The sequence below is a fragment of the Lepisosteus platostomus genome, chromosome 19, assembly GCF_059453375.1.
Source record: "Lepisosteus platostomus isolate fLepPlt1 chromosome 19, fLepPlt1.hap1, whole genome shotgun sequence".
NCBI lineage: Eukaryota > Metazoa > Chordata > Actinopteri > Semionotiformes > Lepisosteidae > Lepisosteus > Lepisosteus platostomus.
This window is the reverse complement of record NC_142629.1, coordinates 10,942,737-10,948,068: the sequence shown is the minus strand read 5'-3', so window position 1 is coordinate 10,948,068 and position 5,332 is coordinate 10,942,737.

Below are 5,332 nucleotides of genomic sequence, written 5' to 3'. Positions count from 1 at the left end.
GACTTTTCAAAACGTGTTTTTCAGCCCGAGATAAACACGTTTTTTCAGATTGTTGAATCCCAATGTAACTGCTAGGCAAAGAGGAGCTCACTGCCAAAGCTCTTAACCCCAGTGTGCAGAAAGTGTCAAAACGTGTATTTCAGCAAAAATAAACATGTTTCTGCAACTTTGTCTAACCCCATGTAACTTATGGGGCAGGAGCAGCAGACTTTTCTAAACTTTTTTTTCAGCCCGAGGTATACACGTTTTTTCAGATTGTTGAATCCCAATGTAACTGCTAGGCAAAAAGGAGCTCACTGCCAAAGCTCTTAACCCCAGTGTGCAGAAAGTGTCAAAACGTGTATTTCAGCAGAAATAAACATGTTTCTGCAACTTTGGCTACCCCCATGTAACTTATGGGACAGGAGCAGCAGACTTTTCAAAACGTGTTTTTCAGCCCGAGATAAACGCGTTTTTTCAGATTGTTGAAATCCAATGTAACTGCTAGGCTCAGAAGATCTCACTGTCTCAGATCTTAACCCCAGTGTGCAGAAAGTGTCAAAACGTGTATTTCAGCAGAAATAAACGTTTCTGCAAGTTTGGCTACCCCCATGTAACTTATTGGACAGGAGCAGCAGACTTTTCAAAACGTGTTTTTCAGCCCGAGATAAACGCGTTTTTTCAGATTGTTGAAATCCAATGTAACTGCTAGGCTCAGAAGAGCTCACTGCCTCAGATCTTAACCCCAGTGTGCAGAAAGTGTAAAAACGTGTATTTCAGCAGAAATAAACATGTTTCTGCAACTTTGGCTACCCCCATGTTACTTATGGGGCAGGAGCAGCAGACTTTTCAAAACGTGTTTTTCAGCCCGAGATAAACACGTTTTTTCAGATTGTTGAATCCCAATGTAAGTGCTAGGCTAAGAGGAGCTCACTGCCTCAGATCTTAACCCCAGTGTGCAGAAAGTGTCAAAACGTGTATTTCAGCAAAAATAAACATGTTTCTGCAACTTTGGCTACCCCCATGTAACTTATGGGACAGGAGCAGCAGACTTTTCAAAACGTGTTTTTCAGCCCGAGATAAACGCGTTTTTTCAGATTGTTGAAATCCAATGTAACTGCTAGGCTCAGAAGAGCTCACTGCCTCAGATCTTAACCCCAGTATGCAGAAAGTGTAAAAACGTGTATTTCAGCAGAAATAAACATGTTTCTGCAACTTTTGTCACCCCCATGTAACTTGTATGGCAGGAACAACAGACTTTTCAAAACGTGTTTTTCAGCCCGAGATAAACGCGTTTTTTCAGATTGTTGAATCCCAATGTAACTGCTAGGCTAAGAGGAGCTCACTGCCTCAGATCTTAACCCCAGTGTGCAGAAAGTGTCAAAACGTGTATTTCAGCAGAAATAAACATGTTTCTGCAACTTTGGCTACCCCCATGTAACTTATGGGACAGGAGCAGCAGACTTTTCAAAACGTGTTTTTCAGCCCGAGATAAACACGTTTTTTCAGATTGTTGAAATCCAATGTAACTGCTAGGCTCAGAAGAGCTCACTGCCTCAGATCTTAACCCCAGTGTGCAGAAAGTGTAAAAACGTGTATTTCAGCAGAAATAAACATGTTTCTGCAACTTTGGCTACCCCCATGTTACTTATGGGGCAGGAGCAGCAGACTTTTCAAAACGTGTTTTTCAGCCCGAGATAAACACGTTTTTTCAGATTGTTGAATCCCAATGTAAGTGCTAGGCTAAGAGGAGCTCACTGCCTCAGATCTTAACCCCAGTGTGCAGAAAGTGTCAAAACGTGTATTTCAGCAGAAATAAACATGTTTCTGCAACTTTGGCTACCCCCATGTAACTTATGGGACAGGAGCAGCAGACTTTTCAAAACGTGTTTTTCAGCCCGAGATAAACGCGTTTTTCAGATTGTTGAAATCCAATGTAACTGCTAGGCTCAGAAGAGCTCACTGCCTCAGATCTTAACCCCAGTGTGCAGAAAGTGTCAAAACGTGTATTTCAGCAGAAATATACATGTTTCTGCAACTTTGGCTACCCCCATGTTACTTATGGGGCAGGAGCAGCAGACTTTTCAAAACGTGTTTTTCAGCCCGAGATAAACACGTTTTTTCAGATTGTTGAATCCCAATGTAAGTGCTAGGCTAAGAGGAGCTCACTGTCTCAGATCTTAACCCCAGTGTGCAGAAAGTGTCAAAACGTGTATTTCAGCAAAAATAAACATGTTTCTACAACTTTGGCTACCCCCATGTAACTTATGGGACAGGAGCAGTAGACTTTTCAAAACGTGTTTTTCAGCCCGAGATAAACGCGTTTTTTCAGATTGTTGAATCCCAATGTAACTGCTAGGCAAAGAGGAGCTCACTGCCTCAGCTCTTAACCCCAGTGTGCAGAAAGTGTCAAAACGTGTTTTTCAGCAGAAATAAACATGTTTCTGCAAATTTGGCTACCCCCATGTAACTTAGGGGCAGGAGCAGCAGACTTTTCAAAACGTGTTTTTCAGCCCGAGATAAACGCGTTTTTTCAGATTGTTGAATCCCAAAGTAACTGCTAGGCAAAGAGGAGCTCACTGCCAAAGCTCTTAACCCCAGTGTGCAGAAAGTGTCAAAACGTGTATTTCAGCAAAAATAAACATGTTTCTGCAACTTTGGCTACCCCCATGTAACTTATGGGACAGGAGCAGTAGACTTTTCAAAACGTGTTTTTCAGCCCGAGATAAACGCGTTTTTTAAGATTGTTGAAATCCAATGTAACTGCTAGGCTCAGAAGAGCTCACTGCCAAAGCTCTTAACCCCAATGTGCAGAAAGTGTCAAAACGTGTATTTCTGCAGAAATAAACATGTTTCTGCAACATTGGTCACCCGGATGTATCTTGTATGGCAGGAACAGCAGACTTTTCAAAACGTGTTTTTCAGCCCGAGATAAACACGTTTTTTCAGATTGTTGAATCCCAATGTAACTGCTAGGCAAAGAGGAGCTCACTGCCAAAGCTCTTAACCCCAGTGTGCAGAAAGTGTCAAAACGTGTATTTCAGCAAAAATAAACATGTTTCTGCAACTTTGTCTAACCCCATGTAACTTATGGGGCAGGAGCAGCAGACTTTTCTAAACTTTTTTTTCAGCCCGAGGTATACACGTTTTTTCAGATTGTTGAATCCCAATGTAACTGCTAGGCAAAAAGGAGCTCACTGCCAAAGCTCTTAACCCCAGTGTGCAGAAAGTGTCAAAACGTGTATTTCAGCAGAAATAAACATGTTTCTGCAACTTTGGCTACCCCCATGTAACTTATGGGACAGGAGCAGCAGACTTTTCAAAACGTGTTTTTCAGCCCGAGATAAACGCGTTTTTTCAGATTGTTGAAATCCAATGTAACTGCTAGGCTCAGAAGATCTCACTGTCTCAGATCTTAACCCCAGTGTGCAGAAAGTGTCAAAACGTGTATTTCAGCAGAAATAAACGTTTCTGCAAGTTTGGCTACCCCCATGTAACTTATTGGACAGGAGCAGCAGACTTTTCAAAACGTGTTTTTCAGCCCGAGATAAACGCGTTTTTTCAGATTGTTGAAATCCAATGTAACTGCTAGGCTCAGAAGAGCTCACTGCCTCAGATCTTAACCCCAGTGTGCAGAAAGTGTAAAAACGTGTATTTCAGCAGAAATAAACATGTTTCTGCAACTTTGGCTACCCCCATGTTACTTATGGGGCAGGAGCAGCAGACTTTTCAAAACGTGTTTTTCAGCCCGAGATAAACACGTTTTTTCAGATTGTTGAATCCCAATGTAAGTGCTAGGCTAAGAGGAGCTCACTGCCTCAGATCTTAACCCCAGTGTGCAGAAAGTGTCAAAACGTGTATTTCAGCAAAAATAAACATGTTTCTGCAACTTTGGCTACCCCCATGTAACTTATGGGACAGGAGCAGCAGACTTTTCAAAACGTGTTTTTCAGCCCGAGATAAACGCGTTTTTTCAGATTGTTGAAATCCAATGTAACTGCTAGGCTCAGAAGAGCTCACTGCCTCAGATCTTAACCCCAGTATGCAGAAAGTGTAAAAACGTGTATTTCAGCAGAAATAAACATGTTTCTGCAACTTTTGTCACCCCCATGTAACTTGTATGGCAGGAACAACAGACTTTTCAAAACGTGTTTTTCAGCCCGAGATAAACGCGTTTTTTCAGATTGTTGAATCCCAATGTAACTGCTAGGCTAAGAGGAGCTCACTGCCTCAGATCTTAACCCCAGTGTGCAGAAAGTGTCAAAACGTGTATTTCAGCAGAAATAAACATGTTTCTGCAACTTTGGCTACCCCCATGTAACTTATGGGACAGGAGCAGCAGACTTTTCAAAACGTGTTTTTCAGCCCGAGATAAACACGTTTTTTCAGATTGTTGAAATCCAATGTAACTGCTAGGCTCAGAAGAGCTCACTGCCTCAGATCTTAACCCCAGTGTGCAGAAAGTGTAAAAACGTGTATTTCAGCAGAAATAAACATGTTTCTGCAACTTTGGCTACCCCCATGTTACTTATGGGGCAGGAGCAGCAGACTTTTCAAAACGTGTTTTTCAGCCCGAGATAAACACGTTTTTTCAGATTGTTGAATCCCAATGTAAGTGCTAGGCTAAGAGGAGCTCACTGCCTCAGATCTTAACCCCAGTGTGCAGAAAGTGTCAAAACGTGTATTTCAGCAGAAATAAACATGTTTCTGCAACTTTGGCTACCCCCATGTAACTTATGGGACAGGAGCAGCAGACTTTTCAAAACGTGTTTTTCAGCCCGAGATAAACGCGTTTTTTCAGATTGTTGAAATCCAATGTAACTGCTAGGCTCAGAAGAGCTCACTGCCTCAGATCTTAACCCCAGTGTGCAGAAAGTGTCAAAACGTGTATTTCAGCAGAAATATACATGTTTCTGCAACTTTGGCTACCCCCATGTTACTTATGGGGCAGGAGCAGCAGACTTTTCAAAACGTGTTTTTCAGCCCGAGATAAACACGTTTTTTCAGATTGTTGAATCCCAATGTAAGTGCTAGGCTAAGAGGAGCTCACTGTCTCAGATCTTAACCCCAGTGTGCAGAAAGTGTCAAAACGTGTATTTCAGCAAAAATAAACATGTTTCTACAACTTTGGCTACCCCCATGTAACTTATGGGACAGGAGCAGCAGACTTTTCAAAACGTGTTTTTCAGCCCGAGATAAACGCGTTTTTTCAGATTGTTGAAATCCAATGTAACTGCTAGGCTCAGAAGAGCTCACTGCCTCAGATCTTAACCCCAGTGTGCAGAAAGTGTAAAAACGTGTATTTCAACAGAAATAAACATGTTTCTGCAACTTTGGCTACCCCCATCTTACT